Source organism: Stegostoma tigrinum, chromosome 10 (assembly GCF_030684315.1).
Source record: "Stegostoma tigrinum isolate sSteTig4 chromosome 10, sSteTig4.hap1, whole genome shotgun sequence".
Taxonomy (NCBI): domain Eukaryota; kingdom Metazoa; phylum Chordata; class Chondrichthyes; order Orectolobiformes; family Stegostomatidae; genus Stegostoma; species Stegostoma tigrinum.
In genome coordinates this window covers 21187822-21209882 of record NC_081363.1, presented here as the reverse complement: position 1 = coordinate 21209882, position 22061 = coordinate 21187822, and the positions used below count along the sequence as shown (strand labels likewise).

At 43.9% G+C, this 22061-nt stretch overlaps 1 protein-coding gene across 1 annotated transcript in view; it reads right to left on the bottom strand.

Annotated features, from left to right (window-relative positions):
* Positions 1-22061, bottom strand: part of si:dkey-288a3.2 (protein phosphatase 1 regulatory subunit 37) — a 217417-nt gene that overhangs the window by 90573 nt on the left and 104783 nt on the right. The window lies entirely within an intron of this gene.

The following is a 22061-nucleotide window of genomic DNA, read 5'->3' as shown; positions in this document are numbered from 1 at the left end:
TGTTTCCCCTGTTATCACCAGCTGTTTTAGGTTTGCTAGAACTGGATCTTTGTGTCCACAGTCAGAAACCGTCACAGTGACCGCAACTGTATCCAGGAAGTTTAAAACCAGAACAGACTCTTCCAAGAGAGGTATCAGGGATCTGTATTAGCCACTTGGCTTCCTGGACGGTGTTCTAACTTGTGTGCGCTGAGAAGGGCCCAGCGCTGCATTCCACAGGAAGTTATGGACAGCACCACCTTGTCTTCATTCAGTAGAATTAGTAGGGGTTTGTGATCTGTTACTGTGACAAATTCCTGTCCGTAAAGGTACTAGCGGAACTTCCTCACATCAAAATTGGCTGCTAAACCTTCCTCCTTTATGCAGGCATATTTGCAGTGTAGCGTCAGCCAAAATCTGGGATGCACACCCTAATTGAGTGTTCCTCTCCATTTAGCCCCCAGTGAGCTAATACTACCCCAATACTGTATGGTCTCAGTATCTCATTTAGCATTAACTCAAAATCAATTGTCTCTACCAGTCATTTTAACATCAGAAATCCTGATACCGATTCACCCAGTACCCTAACAGCTGAATAAAACTGAAAGCATCTCAAGATCATGGGCAGTTTGGGGGTCATTATATTCCTTAACCAACTTCATCAACTCTTGAAATGTTTAGTGTCTGGGCCTTTGCGAAAGCTAAGCCCCTCATAACCAAAAATGCTGCTGGTCCACAGGCAGTCAGAAAGATTACTTGTTGCTTTTCATCTGCCCCAATGTTATTTACCTGGGGAAAAAAAAAGAGCATTCTCTCCATATACTAGGCTCAGTCTTTGATAGCAGGATCAAACATGTCAAGGCTTCAAAGTAAAAGCCAGAAATGCTTACCCCTACTCCTGTTGTAAGCAAATGTTCTTCAGGGTTGGACTGGTTTCTCCTACTCTTGTCCACCTGGACCCAATCACCACAGACTCTAAAAGCATAAGCACCACTTTTCTGTTTTTCAAAGAGACAGCACAGGCACAAAGAGCAAATGAGCTTCTTGGTGTGCCAAATGCTTCTATGATTCCCTGATAAAAACAGCTGCTGTTTCATTTTGTCCACAAATATGCCATACGTTCCTGAAAAAAAAATGACATTTTCAAAAAAAATCACAAGTCTAATGATCTCAAAAGACCTGACCATTTGTAACTTTCTGCTACATGTCACAAAATTCATGGTGTATCTTGCCATGTTTTGAGAGGAACATAAATACAACAGGAGTAGTAATGCATCAGATTCATTGTGAGTACAAAGAATAGAAAGGGAGGAAGGCGTTCCAGGCAAGTCTCACCTTCCCCCACCACATCCCAAAACCAGCCCAGTTCGTCCCCTTCCCCCCACTGCACCACACAACCAGCCCAGCTCATCCCCTTCCCCCCACTGCATCCCAAAACCAGCCCAGCCTGTCTCTGCCTCCCTAACCTGTTCTTCCTCTCACCCATCCCTTCCTCCCACCCCAAGCCGCACCTCCATTTCCTACCTACTAGTCTCATCCCACCTCCTTGACCTGTCCGTCTTCCCTGGACTGACCTATCCCCTCCCTACCTCCCCACCCATACTCTCCTCTCTACCTATCTTCTTTTCTCTTCATCTTCGGTCCGCCTCCCCCTCTCTCCCTATTTATTCCAGAACCCTCTCCCCATCCCCCTCTCTGATGAAGGGTCTAGGCCTGAAACGTCAGCTTTTGTGCTCCTGAGATGCTTCTTGGCCTGCTGTGTTCATCCAGCTCCACACTTTGTTATCTTGGGTTCTCCAGCATCTGCAGTTCCCATTATCTCTGATACGAGTCCCCTATTGACTGACGGGTAAGAAGTGGATAGGATATTTGTTAAAAACAATGACTCACAGTCATCACTCCTTGTCATGTGATCATCATATTTCCAGACTATTTACATGGTATTATTCTAAGCAAATAGGTGTTTTTAAAAATATATCCTTACAAGCACTGCAGGAATGGAAAGCACTGGAGCCACAAGGTTTCAAATCCTTCATCAACTTTCTACAAACAAAACTAAGGTTCTGTTTGGCATCCTAAACAGCAACTAATCTATGACTGAACTCATTCAGTGCTTCTTTACTATCAATTCAACTCAAAATTTGACAGTAATGCCTTAGCTGAAGGACTGTTGTGTTGCAATGCAATTACTAACTTTCGGCCAGAAAATCTAAGTTTAAATCCGGCATGGAGGTGTACTATTGTACGTCTGAAATTGGTTGATTTTTTTTTAAATGGCTTTAGCAGAAAAAAACATTGCAGTGTATATTTAATTACACAATGATTACCTCCTTTTGAAGTGTTTTATCGTCTGATATAAAATGTGCAGTCCAACGCACAGGAAATTCTGTGTAAGTGAGAGAAAGGAAGTGAGAAAGATAGGATGAAAGAAAGAAAGAAAGAAAGAGAGAAAGAAAGAGAGAAAAAAAGAAAGAAATAAGAGAGAAAGAAAGGAAAAGAAAGAGAAACAAAGTAAAAAGAAAGAGAAAGAAAAAAAGAAAGAAAAACAGAAAGAAAGAAATGTAAATTGTGATCCTGCACTTTCTCTACCACTTATGCCCTCAATTTTGAGACATAGAATCATCGAGCTTTACAAAACAGAAACAGACTCTTCAGTCCAACTCATCCATGCCAATCAGATATCCTAAATTAATCTAGTCCCATTTGCAAGCATTTGGCTCATATCCCTCAAAACCCTTCCTATTCATATACCTATCCAGATGCATTTTAAATGTTGTATTTGTGTTAGTCTCCACCACTTCCTCTGGCAGCTCATTCCATACATGTACATATGCTGCATGAAAATGTTGCCTCTTAGGTCCCCTTTAAATTTTCCCTCTCTTAACTTAAACATATGCCCCCTAGTTTTGGTCTCCCCCCACTTCAGGGGAAAGACCTTGGTTATTCACCTTATTTATGCCCCTCATGATTTTATAAACCTTCATAAAGTTCTAACGCTTCAGGGAAAATAGCTCCGGCTCATTCAGCCTTTCCCTATTGCTCATATCCTCCAAACTCTGGCAAAATCCTTGAAAATCTTCTTGGAACCCTCTCAAGTTTCACAACGTCCTACCTTTAACAGGGAGACCAGAATTGCATGCAGCATTCCAAAAGTGACCTAACCAATGTCCTGTGCAGCTGCAATATGACCTCCCAAATCCTATGCTCAATAACACTGACCAGTAAAGGCAAGCATACCAAACACTTTCTTCAATGAGAGATAAGGGGAACTGCCGATGCTGGAGAATCCAAGATAACAAAGTGTGGGGCTGGATGAACACAGCAGGTCAAGCAGCATCTCAGGAGCACAAATGCTAATGTTTCGGGCCTAGACCCTTCATCAGAAAAGGGGGATGGGGAGAGGATTCTGAAATAAAAAGGGAGAGAGGAGGAGGTGGACTGAAGATGGACAGAGGAGAAGATAGGTGGAGAGGAGAGTATGGGTAGGGAGGTAGGGAGGGGATAGGTCAGTCCGGGGAGGACAGAGAGGTCAAGGGGACGGGATGAGGTTAGTAGGTAGGAAATGGAGGTGCGGACTGTATCGGCGCTGCCTCGTGCTCCCAAGAGGAGCTCGAACAGTTCATCCATTTCACCAACACCTTCCACCCCAACCTTCAGTTCACCTGGACCATCTCCAACACATCCCTCACCTTCCTGGACCTTTCTGTCTCCATCTCAGGCAACCACCTACAAACCGATGTCCATTTCAAGCCCACCGACTCCCACAGCTACCTAGAATACACCTCCTCCCACCCACTCTCCTGCAAAAATTCCATCCCCTATTCACAATTCCTTCGCCTCCCCTGCATCTGCTCCCAGGATGAGGCATTCCACTCCTGCTCATTCCAGATGTCCTCGTTCTTCAAGGACCGCAACATCCCCCCCCGCAGTGGTCGAGAACACCTTCAACTGTGTCTCCCGCATTTCCCGAAACACATCCCTCACACCCTGCCCCTGCAATAACCACCTAAAGAGAATCCCCCTCGTCCTCACATACCACCCCACCAACCTCTGGATACAACGCATCATACGCCGACACTCCGCCATCTACAGTCCGACCCCACCACTAAAGACCATTTTTCCATCCCCACCCCTGTCTGCCTTCCGGAGAGACCACTCTCTCCGCGACTCCCTTGTCCACTCCACACTCCCCTCCAACCCCACCACACCCGGCACTTTTCCCTGCAACAGCAGGAAGTGCTACACCTGCCCCCGCACCTCCTCCCTCACCCCCCATCCCAGACCCAAGATGGCTTTGCACATCAAGTAGATGTTCACCTGCACACCCGCCAATGTGGTATACTGCATCCACTGTACCCGTTGTGGCTTCCTCTACATTAGGGAAACCAGGCGGAGGCTTGGGGGCCGCTTTGCAGAACAGCTACACTCGGTTCGCAATAAACAACTGTACCTCCCAGTCGCGAACCATTTCCACTCTCCCTCCCATTCCTTAGACGGCATGTCCATCCTGGGCCTCCTGCAGTGCCACAATGATGCCACCCGTAGGTTGCAGGAACAGCAACTCATATTCCACTTGGGAACCCTGCAGCCCAATGGTATCAACGTAGACTTCACCAGCTTCAAAATCTCCCCTCCACCCACTGCATCCCAAAACCAGCCCAGCTTGTCCCTGCCTCCCAAACCTGTTCTTCCGCTCACCTATCCCCTCCTCCCACCTCAAGCCACACCTCCATTTCCTACCTACTAACCTCATCCCGTCCCCTTGACCTGCCTGTCCTCCGCGGACTGACCTATCCCCTCCCTACGTCCCCACCTATACTCTCCTCTCCACCTATCTTCTCCTCTATCCATCTTTGGTCCGCCTCCCCCTCTCTCCCTATTTATTTCAGAATCCTCTCCCCATCCCCCGTTTCTGATGAAGGGTCTAGGCACGAAACGTCAGCTTTTGTGCTCCTAAGATGCTGCTTGGCCTGCTGCTTTCTTCAATGCCCTGTCTACCTGGGACTCTACTTTCGAGGAACTGTGAACCTGCAGTGCAAGGTCTCTTTGCCCAGCAACACTCCCAGGACCTTACCATTAAGTGTACAACTTCTGCCCCGGTTTGCCTTTCCAAAATGCAGCACCTCACATTTGTCTAAATTGAACTGTTAAATTTCTTGCATGACAGGCCTTGTGTGGTGTTCATTTCTGCTCTGCTCTTCTCTGCCCTGCCTCCAGTTCTTGCGTGCAATGATTGATAGCATGTAGGTAAATAAGATCTAATATAATGAAGTGTGGGACACGATCGGTTAATCTGCATGCTGTCAAAGAGATACTAACAAAATTTGCTCTAATAATTCAACTACTGTCTTTTTGAATTGGTGAAATGGTCATTTGGGACTGTGACTTAAAATCCATTGATATCATGCCGCCTTCCCTTGGTACTTACTTTCTGACTCCATGCACACTCAATAAGATAGAGATCCCACTTCACTCCAAACCATCAACGCTCCAACATCTCTTCATATTTGCCTCACCCACATCTGCCTATGAAACCATTAGCCGAGAATTTAACAATTCCACACTCAACTATTTAAATGTTCCTCTGTCCAGTGTTCTCAACTTCATATCACTCAAACCTCTGCTGCCTTTATCCTATCCCAACACAAGTTCTAAACCCTCATCAACTTTGTTTTCACTGCCCTCGAAAGAGTGGACCATGGACAAAGATGTCCTATTTTCGTCTCTTCTTGGAATATGGCACAAATGCTGTAACTACAATTAGAATATTAAGTTGGATGTTTGGAACTTTGTTAGCTGTTTTAGCAGTGAAATTCTTTATGGGCTTTGCACCACTGATCTGATGCCTTTACCTTCTGGTAAGATGGAGGCAGATTAGGATGCTCCAGCCTGAGCTCCTCCGCTCCACCCATTCTTTCTCCTTTGCCTCTTTTTCCCCCTCTCCCCTCACTTCTCTCCCGTCCCTCGGCCTCGGAAACTGGGCCTGAGAATCCCAGCCTCCGAAGCAGGGATGCCAGCGACTAGCAGCCAACGTGGGGATGTCAGCGAGCAGAGGCCCGAAGTGGGGATGTCAGCGAGCAGAGGCCCGACGTGGGGATGTCAGCGAGCAGAGGCCCGACGTAGGGATATCAGCGAGCAGAGGCCCGACGTGGGGATGTCAGTGAGCAGAGGACCGACGTGGAGATGTCAGCGAGCAAAGGCCCGACATGGGGATGTCAGAGAGCAGAGGCCCGACGTGGGGATGTCAGCGAGCGAGCAGAGGACCAACGCAGGGATGTCAGTAAACAGAGGCTGATGCGGGGATGTCAGCGAGTGAGCAGAGGCCCAAAGTGGGGATGTCAGTGAGCGAGCAGAAGCCCGATGTAGGGTTGTCAGCGAGCAGAGGCCTGATGTGGTGTTGTCAGTGAGCAGAGGCCCGACGTGGGGATGTCAGTGAGTAGAGGACCGACGTGGAGATGTCAGCGAGCAAAGGCCCGACGTGGGGATATCAGCGGGCAGAGGCCCGACGTAGGGATGTCAGTGAGCAGAGGCCCGACGTGGGGATGTCAGCGAGCGAGCAGAGGACCGACGCAGGGATGTCAGTGAACAGAGGCTGATGCGGGGATGTCAGCGAGTGAGCAGAGGCCCAAAGTGGGGGTGTCAGTGAGCGAGCAGAAGCCCGATGTGGGGTTGTCAGCGAGCAGAGGCCAACGTGGGGATGTCAGCGAGCAGAGGCCAATGTGGGGATGTCAGCGAGCAAGCTGAGGCCCAAAGTGGAGATGTCAGTGAGCAGAGGCCCGAAGTGGGGATGTCAGCGAGCAGAGGCCCGACGTGGGGATGTCAGTGAGCAGAGAACCGACGTGGGGATGTCAGCGGGCAGAGGCCTGACGTGGGGATGTCAGCGAGCAGAGGACTGACGTGGGGATGTCAGCGAGCAGAGGCCCGACGTGGGGATGTCAGTGGGCAGAGGCCCGACGTAGGGATGTCAGCGGGCAGAGGCCCGACGTAGGGATGTCAGCGAGCAGAGGCCCGAAGTGGGGATGTCAGTGAGCGAGCAGAGGACCGATGCAGGGATGTCAGTGAACAGAGGCTGATGCGGGGATGTCAGCGAGTGAGCAGAGGCCCAAAGTGGGGATGTCAGTGAGCAAGCAGAAGCCCGATGTGGGGTTGTCAGCGAGCAGAGGCCCGATGTGGGGTTGTCAGCGAGCAGAGGCCTGACGTGAGGATGTCAGTGAGCAGAGGCCCAACGTGGGGATGTCAGCAAGCAGAGGCCTGACGTGGGGATGTCAGCGAGCAGAGGCCCGAAGTAGGGATGTCAGCAAGCAGAGGCCCAACATGGGGATGTCAGCGAGCAGAGGCCAACATGGGGATGTCAGCGAGCAGAGGCCCGAAGTAGTGATGTCAGTGAGCAGAGGCCCGATGTAGGGATGTCAGTGAGCAGAGGCCCAAAGTAGGGATGTCAGTGAGCAGAGGACCGACGTGGGGATGTCAGCGAGCAGAGGCCCGAAGTGGGGATGTCAGCGAGCAGAGGCCCGACGTGGGGATGTCAGTGACCAGGTCATGGTGGTAGTTGCACAGTGTGGAGCAGGGCTAGCAGCCTGGTGTGGGAGTGTAGCGAAAGTGGCCTGGTGCAGGAGCAAGAATAGCGGCCCAGCACAGACTGTGATCAGACCACATGAAGACCCCTAGCGCTGATCTGCCGTGAAGAGTTTTTATGTAGAGACTGTGATATTTGTCTTTTTAACTTCTCTTCTTGTGTTTTTTTTTGGTCTATGGTTACACTGTGTATAACTGAAATGTAACTTTTTTTCTTCATTACTGTATTCTGTAACTAAGGATTGTACCTGGGCACCTTTGTATCTAAGATGGCCCTGTAAGTAGCACATAAACTTTTCACTGTACTCATTTGACAATAAAACTAACTCAACTCAACTCTGTTAATGCGGTTGACTAAAATCATGGTCTACACACGCCCATGGGAAGAGATTCCCCACTAACACTAGAAACAAGTAAAATCGCCTCTCTGAGATAGCAAGGCGTGGAGCTCGATGAACACAGCAGGCCACACAGCATCTTAGGAGCAGGAAAGCTGGCATTTTGGGCCTAGATAAAAGGTCTAGGCATGAAAGGTCAGCTTTCCTGCTCCTAAGATGCTGCTTTGCCTGCTGTGTTCATCCAGCTCCACACCTTGTTATTTCGGATTGTCCAGCATCTGCCATTCCTATTATCTCTAAAATTGCCTCTCTTGTGGTCTATATGTCTAAATAAGCATAACTTGCTTTTTAGTTGATCAACTATTTTGATGCTTCTATGGAGTTCTGATCATGTTGTGAAGTATATTTTCCATTCAATGCATGTTCATCATCAAAGCAGCTCTTTTTAAGATTGAAATCCTCCAGGCCTTCTTTCTCTCAACAGCTCTGAGGAAGGGTCACTGGAACCGAAATGTTAACTCTGATTGTTTTTCCTTCACATTTGCTGCTAGACATGCTAAGCTTTTTCAGCAACTTCTGTTTTTTTGTTCCTTCTTTCTCTTGAATTTTCCTTACTCCAGATGAGGCATGGCTCTATCAATGTAGGCTAACACCAATACCCCACCCAAGTCACTACCAATATCTAGGTAGTCCGCATAGCCAGGTGTGTTGACTGTAGAGGTCATCACAGCTGAAGCCTTTCCAGTCTTCACCTGACACTCCTACTTTTTAGTGAAATGCAATCAGGATTTGGCTGGCCGCTGATTTATGCCCTGTTTTTTGCCAACTCAGAAGCACCTACACGATCCCAATTGTTGCAGTGCCTGAAACACACACCATGTCCATCAAGAAGTACAAGGGCAGCAGATATATGGGAACTTCGCTACTTGCAAGTTCTCTTCCAAGCCACTCACCATTCTGACTTGGAAACATAACACTGTTTCTTCACTGTTGCTGGATCAAAATCCTGAAAATCCCTCCCTCAGGGCATTGTGAGTCAATTTACAGCATTGGACAGCAGTGGTTCAAGAAGGCAGGTCACCACCGCCTCCTTAAGGGCTACTAGGGATGGGAAATAAATATTGGTCCACATCCTATGAGAGAATAAAAGAAAATCAGTAAGCATGTGGCCTGTACAGATGCCCAGTGAAGTTCACCTACCAATTGTACTATCAGGGAAGATGAAGTGTGTCTTATTAATGACTGAATGACATCTAATTGAAAGGAAGATAACAAAGTGTGAACTGGATGAACACAGCAGGCCAAGCAGCATCTCAGGAGCACAAAAGCTGACTTTTCGGGCCTAGACCCTTCATCAGAGAGGGGGATGGGGAGAAGATTCTAGAATAAATAGGGAGAGAGGGGGAGGCGGACCGAAGATGGAGAGAGGAGAAGATAGGTGGAGAGGAGAGTATAGGTGGGGAAGGGATAGGTCAGTCCAGGGAGGACAGACAGGTCAGGGAGGCAGGATGAGGTTGGTAGGTGGGAAGAGGGGATAGGTGAGAGGAAGAACAAGTTAGGGAGGCAGGGATGAGCTGGGCTGGTTTTGTGATGCAGTGGGGGGAGGGGACGAGCTGGGCTGGTTTTGGGATGCAGTGGAGGAGAGGGAGATTTTTAAGCTTGTGAAGTCCACATTGATACCATTGGGCTGCAGGGTTGCCAAGCGGAATATGAGTTGCTGTTCCCCGCCTCCCTAACCTGTTCATCCTCTCACCTAACCCCTCCTCCCACCTCAAGCTGCACCTCCATTTCCCACCTACCAACCTCATCCCACTTCCCTGGCCTGTTCGTGCTCCCCGGACTGACCTATCCCCTCCCCACCCATACTCTCCTCTCCACCTATCTTCTCCTGTATCTATCTTCGTCCGCCTCCTCCTCTCTCCCTATTTATTTCAGAATCCTCTCCCCATCCCCCTCTCTGATGAAGGGTCTAGGCCCGAAACGTCAGCTTTTGTGCTCCTGAGATGCTGCTTGGCCTGCTGCGTTCATCCAGCTCCACACTGTTATCTTGGATTCTCAGCATCTGCAGTTCCCATTATCTCTAATTGAAAGGAAGTGCATGTTTGAGGGGCTGAATGGCCTATTTCTATTCAATATATTCCTGCACAAAAATAGTAATTGCTGGCAGTATCAGCAGTGTCTGTGGAGAGAAATCAATGTTCATGTTTCAGGTTATTTGATCACTTCACTGGAAACTGAACTCTGATTTCGCTCCACAGTTGCTGCCAGACCCACTAAGCTTGTCCAGCAATTTCTATTTTTATCTCTTGTCTTACAGCATAGACATCTCCTTCAGTTTTTATTCAGTTGTTTCTCCAGACTTTACTAATTAAGGATCAGTGACAAAGTTACTTTCAAACAACATTGCGACCAAAACTCCCCTCTTTTCTAAATTTAGCGAAACATTAGAAGTGAGAGGATGGCAACTCTTTGAAATATCCATAAATTTTTGCTAAGAATAACTTTTGATAGATATTCTGGATTGGAGCTTGTTATTAGCATGTTAACTGAGACCTTAGCTCAGCGAATGACTGGAGACTGTTTCACGTGATGTAAGGGGTGAAAAAAAAACGATTTTGTTTTAAAGAAATGTTGTCATGATAGCAGCGCCCGAGTTTCAGCTCTGGCTCAATGACAGGCAATTCAGTGAGATCAGACGAGACACTTCAAAGAGACTAAAAGTACAAGAATGGAGTCATATGCGTACAGCCCCTCAGCGTCTCGGAACAAAGACAATACAAACTGCACATGGTCACTAACTAACTCCATGAGACTAGCACAAGGCACGGGATTCTACAGGAATGCACCAGAGATTGGTCCCAGGCGGGCATCACACTAATTATTACTACTCTCGCACACATGCTCTCAGGAGCTAATTAGACCTTTAATATGCAAATACATGCAATTGCATATTAAATCTGGATGACAGAAAAACAGCTGGCAAAGAGGTATAAAAAATAAATGTCCACCTTAGAAGAGTTTTTCTTTGATTGTTGCATCGCTGCGATATTTAATGAGGACTCTGAAAGAGTACATTAGTGATGGGTCAGGGGTTTGCGTGATTGTGTTGTTTCCCAATTTCCCACCCTCCATTTCTCCTCTCTCCTGCTTCTGATGTTATTGTTGTGCCTGTCCCTGTTTGAAACGAGTTTCCAGCTGGCACTGAGGGATGAGCACCTTGTCTCTCGGTGCTCCGAGGTTGGGAGAGGAAGTGGAAGTTGTACTGTTGTACTCACATCTCAGCAGTTACACAACAGCCCCGAGTCTTCCAAGCTTTTAAAGGAAGAAATGGCATGGTGGTGTCCATTGTCCCTTTATTTTGCACAGCATGGGGCTGTCCTGCACTCAGCGCTGTCCTTACACATTGCAGGGTAGATACTGCAGGAGTGCTGTCAGAGGTTCCAGCTGAGATGTTACATCAAGGTCCCATCTGTTCTCTCAGCTGAACATAACCGACCCCACGGCACTGTTTGCATGTAGAGCAAAGTGCTGTGTAAAGGCTGGTTACAAATGGGCGCCGTTCTCGATTCTGTTTAAGATGATTTGTACTCAAGTCGGAACACAATCCAGCACAAAACAAAACAGCCGTTCAAAATTACGAGCAATGTCTGATCTTTAAAATGAATATTATTTATTAATAATCAATAAAGAAATAATCTCCATGTGGGATCTTGAAGGCATGCATGAGGGTTCATTAGTCTGACATTTGTAAATTGGCGAACTCTTGTATTGGTGTAAGAATGATGGACTGCCACTTTAAGAGTCTGATCAAGTGACATTTTCGTATGTCATCAGCGATTTTGGGTAGTAACCTTGCTATCCGAAGAGAAAATATCTCTGCAATAAAGCTCCTGCTGTTAAACTCTTCAGTTTCCTGGGCCTTCTTGGAACATGGTATAAAGGAGTTAATTCTGGTTCCTAGGTAATGTTCATCTCCCAGAACAGTCCTGATTTGAAATGTTAGCTCTATTTCTCTCCACAAACCTGCTGAGTTTCCTCAGCGTTCTCTTTGATGCTTTAAATTTCCAGCATGCACAGTATTTTACTTCTGATGGAAGCCAAACACTGGAGTGGGCACAAAATGTATGACTGCAAAATACATGCCTTTTATGAAAAACCTGGGACGCCTTAACTCCAAAAATGTGTCTGTCTGGGTTGGGTCAAAGGTTAAAAAGCTATAAATCTGAAATAGGTACTTGATCCATCTCAAACTCAATGACATCTGATTTTATCAGAGGTGAGGCAAGGGCGATTGATGAACCCACTCACAGCGGGCAGTTATGTTGGTATAGTGTTTTTAAAGTATTCCAAAACATTATTGTTTACCCACATGTATATCTGGGATTGCTACATCATTTACTGCTGTTCGACTGCATATGTATGAAACCAACATTGTCACATTCCACTATCTCATGGAGAGATGTGGAAAAATAGACTCAATGTAAACTCTAGAATGTGTGTAAAAAATGTAACTGAGACATACTAATTCGGAGCAGGAGTAGGACCCTCAAGTCTGACTCTGTCAGACAATCAAGTCATAGCTACATTGATCAACCCACAATCTCTCCCACCTCCTGAAAAGGTTTCACTCCAATTACTTATCAGGGGCTCAGCTACTTCTGCCTTAAAAATACTCAAGGACTCTGCTTCTACCATCTTTAAAGAAGTGAATTAAATTTGACTTCTGAGAAATACAACAGGCAGACAGAATGCCGGAGAAACTCAGCAGGTCTGACAGCATCTGTGGAGAGAGAGAAACACAGTTTATGTTTTTATCTGGTACTTTTGTGTAGAACTTAACAGGAAGCTTGGTTACTTTAATGAGGTTCTGTTGCTGTCATTTTGAGAGTGACTACCAATCTCCCTGGTCTCAGAAAAGTTGTCAGGTGAAAGGGGACAAAGATGTTTGGGTTCCATTAAGTAAGTGACTTCACAATATTACTTCTGAGTCAGGAGGATCTGGAGTATTTCCTCCAGAATTACCATCTGCTTTCACCCTGCAATTAGAGACTCAATTCCATGATTCTAACCCCTCCTGTGAGCAAACGTTTCACTCATCTGTGGCTGACCCACCAGCCTCTTCACTCTGCTGACTCTTACCCCACCCCCCACCAACCGAGATCCTGTGTCTCCCCACAATCTCTGAATTGTTACAGTGCAGATGGAGGCCATTTGAATTATTGTGTCTGCACTTCTCAGTCCACACACCAGACCCAGGGTCCTGTCTGATTTGAGCAAAACTCATACTGGGTTTGACCTGATGGTGCAGGCTCTCCTGCCCAATGAGCAGTCAGCAGACTGAATAGGGCTGTCTGCTGTTGGAAAATTAATACAGGTACATTCAAGAAATGAAGGGCTATTTGGAAAACAAAAATTTCTTCCTTCCAGTGCCAACCCATAAGATGTAGGAGCAGAAGTAGGTCATTTGGCCTTTAAGTCTGCATCACCATTCAGTTAGGTGGTAGCTGACTTGATCATTCTTAACTTTGTGTTCCTGCCTTTTCCCTATAAACTTTGACTCCCTCAGTGATTAAAAGCTGTCTATCTCAGCCTTAGATACACTTACGCACCCAGCCTCCATTAACTTCTATGGTAAAGCATTCTATGGATTCACTACCATTTAAGAGAAAAAATTCCCCCTCAGCTCTGTTTTAAATGGGCATCCTCTTATTCTGAGGTTACACCCTCTGGCCCTAGAATTTCCCACAAGGAGAAACAACCTTTCTACATTTACCCTGTCAAGTTCTCCATGTATCTTGTATGTTTCATGAAGGTCACCTCTCATTCTTCTAAATGCCAATGAGTACAGGCCCAATTAAATCACCTCTCCTCATAAGAAAGTTGCCCCTAACCCAGCCTAGTGAACTTCTCTGGACTATCTCCTTTGCCAGCATTTTTTTCCTTTGATAAGGGCTTAGAACATTTCACAGTATTCTAGCTGTGTTCTGACGAGTAGTTTCAGGAAAACCTCCCTACTTTTTACTCCATTCCCTTTGAAATAAAGGCCAACATTCCATTTGTCTTACCTGTTACCTGCTGAATTTGAATACTAGCTTTTTGTGAGCCGTACATTAACACTCCCAAATCTCTCTATTCTGTAAGTCTCAGCAGTCTTTTTTCTATTTATATTGAAAACATAGAAAATAACATTCAATTCCTCTATTCTTCCTGTCAGAAACTCAGATGTTCCCACATTATATTCCAACTGCCAAGTTTTTGTCCTGCCAAAATCCCTCTTCTGACTACTGCTTGTCCCACCTATTTTTGTGAGATCCATTAACTTGGCTCTAGTATATTCACTTCTTTCATCCAAATAATTTATATATTTTGTAAATAATTGGCCCCCAACAGTGATCCCTGTGGCACTCCACTAGTTACAGGTTGCCATCCTGAAAATGCCCAGCTTAGCCCAATTCTCTGTATTCTATTAGTTAGCCAATCCTCCATCCATACTTATATACTATCCCCAACACCATGGTTCTTATCTGATTAGGAATAGAATAGAAGTCGTACAGTGTGGAAGCAGGCCATTTGGCCCATCAAACCCGCATCAACCCTCTGCAGAGTGTCCCATCCAGACCCAGCCTCCTACCCTAACCCTGTAACTCTGCATTGCTCATGGCTAATTCACCTAGTCTGTACATCCCTGACACTACAGGCAATTTAGCATGGCCAATCCACCTAACCTTTGGGCGATGGTAACTAGAGTATCCGAGGAAACCCACGCAGACACAGGGAGAATATGCAAACTCCACACAGAGAGTTGCCCGAGGGTGGCATCAACCTGTGCCCCTGGTGCTGTGAGGCATCAGTGCTAACCACTGAGCCACTGTGCCACTCTGTAAGTAGCCCAATATCTGTTACGTTATCAAATGCCTTCTGAAAATCCAAATATACTATATCCACTGCATCCTCTTTATCTATCCTGCTTCTTCCCTCTGCAAAGAACTCTGGTACATTTCTCAGGCATGATCTCCACTTTGTGAAGCCAAGCTGAATCTGCTTAATCATATTATGGATGTTGCACTTAAAGTCTCGGTCACAACTTAGTTGAAAAGACAAAGCCTACATTAAATCACAACATCATGGCACACACATTGATTTAATCCAAAATACTGTGCATTTCCTGACTTGACCAAAGTACTTGCATATTGTGAGACTGCTGCAGAAATAATTAAAGATATATTCCACTGATCAAGCACTACCAGTTGAACACTAGTTAACAGTCTACTTCTGGATCTGTAAAGGAAGAATTCAGTGTCTAACTAATTAAACCATTGGATAATTGTAGTGGAGCAAAGCTGTCTTTTCATTTTTTTTCCTGATCTCGTGAATTCACCTGGGGGTTCCTTTATTGGGTCAGCTTGATGTTTAACTGCTGGTAATATCCCAGCAGTCTTTGGGGAGGGCCACCAATCTAATTGTTCAGAGTTTAGGTTGCTTGGCAACTGCAAATGGAGAAGTGTAATTACTTAAATTCAATAAGTCTTTTTTTGTATATAACAGAAAGGACAGTGGTGGTCGACTGGTGTGTTCATTAAGACATAGGGCACAGCTGTGAGGAAACCACTGCAAATGAAAACATGTGTAATGATAGCTGTGGGACACAGTCTCTCATGAGGTCTACATACAGCTTTACAAGTCTGAAGAACAAAATATAGCAGGGGCCATATTTTGCAGATAAACATTTAGTTTGACAGACTGAGGTGTGCAGATGTGCTTGTCACATCGATAACACAATAAAGGAGATTGCAATATTTTCTAACAGAAAAATGTAGAGATTGCTGAAAGCTTGTGATTCAGGTTTCAATCAATATTTTCACTGCCAAAACAACAAGACAATTTATTTGAATAAAGTTTATTTTACCTTTTATAAACCCCTCCCCCATAAAAGCATGTACCACTTGCAAGCCAAGTTCATGTGGGCAAGCAAATTGTTTCCAATACATTTCCAGTTATGTAAGCCTCAGAAGGCTATGCAAGGGCAGACTGAGGAGTGTGCTGTCAGATTAATTCCCCTCTCACACCGTATGCCTCATCTTGAGGCAGTGCAAATTCAAAACTGTATCCAACTCCATCAGATCTAAATAGCCATCCATAGGCCTTATTTTCAATACTATACAATTGCAAATAATTCAAGTTAACCTTGTGGGTGGAAAAAGCATTGCTAGTTAAAACATAGCCACCTTAAAGAACAAATGAAGTATTTAATGTAAGGAAAATAGCTGACACAGGTATTCATCTGTGTAGTGTTGGAATAACGAAAGGTGAAAGATTAGTACTGGATGCAATTGGTAACATATCCAACCAATGCAGAGTAGCAACTAACCAAAGTTAATATGTTGAACCCAGTTGCCACCTCTATCGATTGTAAAGTAGAGGAACTTTTAACCAAACTGCACTTACGTTTTGCTTAGGGCCATCCAGATCTCATTTTTGAGATATAAAGAAGGTATTCAGATATTGGAGGCAGTGCATCTCAGAGGCACAGGACTGCATTTTAATACCTTTATTGGAAAAGGCTGGAAAAAACTTAGACTTTCTGGTCTAACATAAATAAGATGAAAACGTATAGACAGCCATGAAAGATTTTTGCAGAGTATTGCTTTTAATAAAATTATGGCATCTGACAATTGGATGTTTTGAAATTTTAAAATAACAGTTTCAATATGTTGTGTCATTTCTCACAGCGAGTATATAGTATGCCTTTAAGAGACAAGCTCATAATAGCATCACCATTTAACAGCATGTAACCTGGAAATATAAGGGTCTCAGATTCCATCTTAACTGATGAAACTTGGTGACGTGCTGATGAAAGTAAGCTTCTCTTTGTAACCAAATAGCTGCTATTAACTTCTGAAGTGCCCGTGACTGTCATAAATATATCAGGTACCGTAATAAAAGTTTGTTGAGTTTTTCAATACTATTTACCCAGGCCTAGTTCTTATGTTATGGGAGCTAACATAAGCACCACCAAATCAGGTACAGGAGGTAAACCCCACCCAGTAACAGTTCATAATACAGGAAAATGTAAATAAACTGAGATTGATGCTCAGAGGTTCATCACAAAGAGTGCTCAATGCTATATGTGGGAAAGTTAATGAATACTGTCAGCAGTACGTCTGCCACCAACAGCACTGCTCCCACTGTAACTTATTGGATGGTGGGAGGGGCATCAGGACAGTTTTCCATCCCCTCATGCAAACTACCCTGTAATAGCCAATATGCATTCCCCATCCCACTCTCAACCATACACTGGGGCCTGCCACAGCCCCCATTAGCATTGCTCATGGCACAGAGCTATGGGCTTCAATTTGGCCAGGAGTTCCATGAGGCAATGTTTCCTCCTGAAAAGCAGTAATGCTCTCACCCGTTAATAAATTAAGAGTCCAACATCCTCTGACAACCAGCCAAGCAATGGCCTAGTGGTATTTTCACTGCATTGTTAATACAGTCACCCCAGGTAATATTCTGGGGACCCGGGTTCAAGTCCCACTATGGCAGGTGATGGAATTTGAATTCAATAAATATCTAGAATTAAGAGTCTAATGGTGACTATGAAACCATTGTTGATTGTCAGGAAAAGCCTATCTAGTTCATTAATGCCCTTTTGGGAAGGAAATTGCCTGGTTTCGCCTACGAGTGACTCTAGACCCAACATGGTTGACTCTTAATTGTGCTCTGGGCAATTAGGGACGGGCAATAAATGCTGACCCTGTCAACAAAGCCCTCATATGATGAACAAATAAAAAGAACAGCAGAGGCAGGGACACTCTCAACATTTACATGGGCTGTGGGGAGCATATTGTCAGAATATAATCCAGGTCATAGCATGCAATACACTCTCAAACAGAGTGAACTGGGCAGACCTCAGGATTTTTCCAGGTGATTTACAATACATTGGAAGCACTACTTTAGAGATTTGCCCTACTTCATATTAAAATCACTAGGCTGCAATCGTAACGTCTTTTCAAAGTGCCTAAGCAAAGGAACTTCGACCAACAGCACATGGATTGCAGCACGGTTCACCACCACATTCTCAAGTGCAACTAGGGGCAGGTAATAAATTCTGGCTGAGATGACATTGTCCACATCCCATGAGTGAACACAAATAAAACACAGCTGCTTCAATAAAATGTGACAATACATTGTAACCCGTTCCAAATTTAGGCAGAACATGGAATATTGAAACAAGCCAGTGATCTACCATCAGGGACAGAAATTACCCCAGAAACTTGATTATCTAGGAATGTTGCATAGTTGTGGAAATATACAACAATTACATAGTTTCGTGTAGCAATCTGACATGCACACCATTGAGACCCCAAGGCATGGAAATCCATTTGAATCACATTTAACATTGTTACAGATGTTTATAATTGATTCAGAGTAAGTACACTTTTGCACCAAAATTTATTATGCACTATCAGTCATTTCAATCCTTAAATTAAATCTGCTGTTGTTCTTAGCCTACTACCTTGCCACAATTTAATCTAGGCAATATTTGAAAGAAATATTCCAAGATAATGCTGAAATGCAAAAATATGTTGGACTGCATATATTTCTCCTCATATTGATTTCTCTGCATGATTGAAGGGGCGCCAGTAGCCTAGACTGAGCAGAAGAAAATCTTTCTTCAAAATCCACATGCAGGAACACAACAAAATGTATTAGGGAATCTGCCATAATAATGAAGTGTGAAGCTTGATGAACACAGCAGGCCAAGCAGCATCTCAGGAGCACGAAAGCTGACATTTCGGGCCTAGACCCTTCATCAGAAAGGATCTAAGCCCGAAACGTCAGCTTTTGTGCTCCTGAGATGCTGCTTGGCCTGCTGTGTTCATCCAGCTTCACACTTCATTACCTTGGATTCTCCAGCATCTGCAGTTCCCATTATCTCTAGGAAATCTGCCATTGCGCAGAAAGGTTTGTTTGTGGTTTAAAAAATGCCATTTATATTTCCACAGCACTTGTTCCATACAGAAAAAAATTCTTTTGAATTATTTTGCAGGGATCAGGAAAGAAGCACAAATACAGAAGATTTTTTTTGTTACTGTTGAAGATATGGAAAATATGAAAACTTTAGTCATTTGACTAGGCCAGTAAAATCATATCTGCTCATAATACACTTCACAGTGAGTTTCAATGTAAAGTGCACAAAGGGTGTTACTGTCATTTGAACTATTCCATCTTACCAAAATACTTTGCCTCTTTCATATGAAGTCTCATTCTCAGCACAGAAATAATTCTACATAAGCAGGCCCTCATCAGTATGTAGCAAAGCTCATCAATAACATAGATCAGCAGCAATTCGGTGGATTTAGCTGTAAAAAGCCAATGAGGATAATAATGTACACCATTCCTTATATGAAAATTGGAACTCAAAATCTAGTAATGAGGTTTGTGCAATTCATATGGCAGTCAGCAGGTTGTGGTCCAGCTATTCAGAAGTTGGGTGAAAATAACATTATGCTACTTGGCTCATTCAAATATATTGAACAATGTGATATTTCTATCCTTTACTCCTGAGTACCAAGTAAACTCACCAAACTGTCCATATTTTCCAGTACATGAAACCTTTAACAGTTTACTAACTGCAAAGCAACCTCTCTGATGTTCACAATTAATCTTATATGTGTTTACTGTCTGTTGCTTCATTTTTTTTTATTTGTTGTTGACTTAAAAAGAAATACACAGGAATATATGGAATAGATGGCACAGAAACTTAATGAGCTGGATTTTCTTGGCTAAATCCGAGTTGCTCAGATGTATTGGAGAGTTTCTCACTGCAGTGAGTTCTCTTGCCATGTCTTATGAAACTCATTTTATTAATTGCCTACCACACCCTGACAGCATCTCTCATGTCCACTTTCCATCCTACCTTACCTGGTGCCATTCCTACAACAACTCACCATTCCACTTAACACCAGCATCCCTTGCATCCATGCCATCTTAAGAGCTTCTTGTGCACACAGTAAAGCACTGTCAGGCTGCCAGATACTGGTTCTGGTTTCTTATTGAATATTCTGGATATCAAACTTGTTGGGCGAGTTTTGTAAGTTGGAAGGCTGAACATTAATGCAGCAAATACTGTCAAAATCTTTTACTTTATAGAGATAACAAGCTGTAGAGCTGGATGAACACAGCAGGCCAAGAGGCATCATAGGAGCAGGAAGGCTGACGTTTTGGGCCTAGACCATTCTTCAGAGTTCTGTTTCTTTAATTTCTTCATGCAATCTTTCTTTCTATCACTTATCGTACTGGATTTGATTTTGAATTCACTACTTTAACTGAGTTCCTAATTCAGACTGTGCTACTTATTAATGATTCTTCAAACTGATTGGTTAAGGAGATATTTAGTTGTTTGCCCTGTTCATCTATGTCCCAGATCCCCCACAGGATGCACTCTTTTTCTTGGGTGGTTGGATGACCGGAATCTTCTAATGAGCACCTCATTGAAAGTTTATAGGCAAGTACAAGTCTAAAGAACATATTGTTTCATTTATGCATTGCTCAGAGCAAACTATAATTTGGTGGCCATGCTTTGGTTTGAAAGTTAGTCATGACATGCAGAGAACTTCCTGCTCTTCTTCAAACCCTTCCATGGAATCTTGTCTGAGCAAACAGGAATAATTTTGATTACACTTATTATTTCAACAGTATTTTTCTTCCAAGTGTTCAAGTTAATCCAGTACCTGCATCTGTAAGCAAACAGCTGGATGGTTCTGAAACCTAGGAATATAGCGGCAAGATCAAGCCACTCAGCTCAACATACCTGCTCTCCCATTTAATTATACTATGGTTGATCTCAATAATAATTTCCCATACTATCCCCCAATCGCTTTGTGTCTTTATTGTTTAGAAATTTATTGATTTCTGTCTTGAATGTGCTCAATGATTGATCTTCTACAACCCTCAGACTAGAGAATTCCAAACATTCGCCACCCTCTGAGTGAAGAAAGTCCCCTCATTTCCATCCTAAATTGCCTACTCCTTATTCTGAGGCTATGCTCTCAGGTTGTAGAATCTCCAACAATGGGAGTTTAAATGAGATCACTCCTGCTTCTTTAAAACTCTAAAGAATACAGACCCCATTTCTTCAATTTCTCTTTGTAAAATAATTTGTCATCCCCAGCAGTAGTCTGCTGAATCTTCATTGCACTCATTCTATGGCAGGTGAGAACTATTGATAGACTATGTATTTATGTATAAGATTTATGAATAAAGCATATTCCTCATATAAGGGTTTGAACTACTCAACAAAGATGAGTTGAGATGAATACAAGAACAAATATGACGGTAATACATTACCAGCGTAGAAGTGGACTATTCAGCCCATTGTGTCTGTACACTGCTAGATTATTTCTAGAACTAATCTGACCTCTTAATGTAGTCCTGTATCTTTATCTTCAAACACTTATCAACTCTTCCCTTAAAAGATACAATGGTCTGTATCTCAACTACTGTCTGTTGCAAACAAATCCTTGTTCCAACAACTCTTTACGAAAAGGAACTTCTTCTGTACACTAACCTCATTTTCTTATTAAAAAAAATTGGTAACCTATGTCTTTGGTTTCACAAGCTTTTAAAGTAGATTTTCTTTGGTAATGCATAACAGCCATATTTGTTTAAGTCTTCCTTTAGCCAACTTGTACCTTGGTATTGTTCTGGATAATTAATATTTAGTTCTAATTGACCCATTTGGATATATTACTCTGTGGCAAGTGGGACTTGGAACTAGACATTCTAGCCCAGAAGTAAGGCACTGCGATTGTGCTATAGACCACTACATTTTTTAAAAAAAAAAATCAACTTTTAATCAATTATCCACACAGTTAATATCAGACCTCTAAAGTAGCCAGGACTTGAAACCCCAAAATTCTGGCTCAGATTCTAATTATTTTCAAATAATCTGCTCAGACATGGTATGACACATTTCCAGGGCAGTTGGGTCTTGAACCCAGTCCCCAAGGTGAGAGATAGGAATGCTATCACTGCATGAGAAAACCCTAGGTTTACTGTAGTAAGGCACCTCAATTGATTGACACCAGCTGGAATGCAAAAAGTGCTTGTCAGTTAATGAAATGATTAGTTTGACATTCAGTGTTTATGATGAAAGAGGTTTTGTAC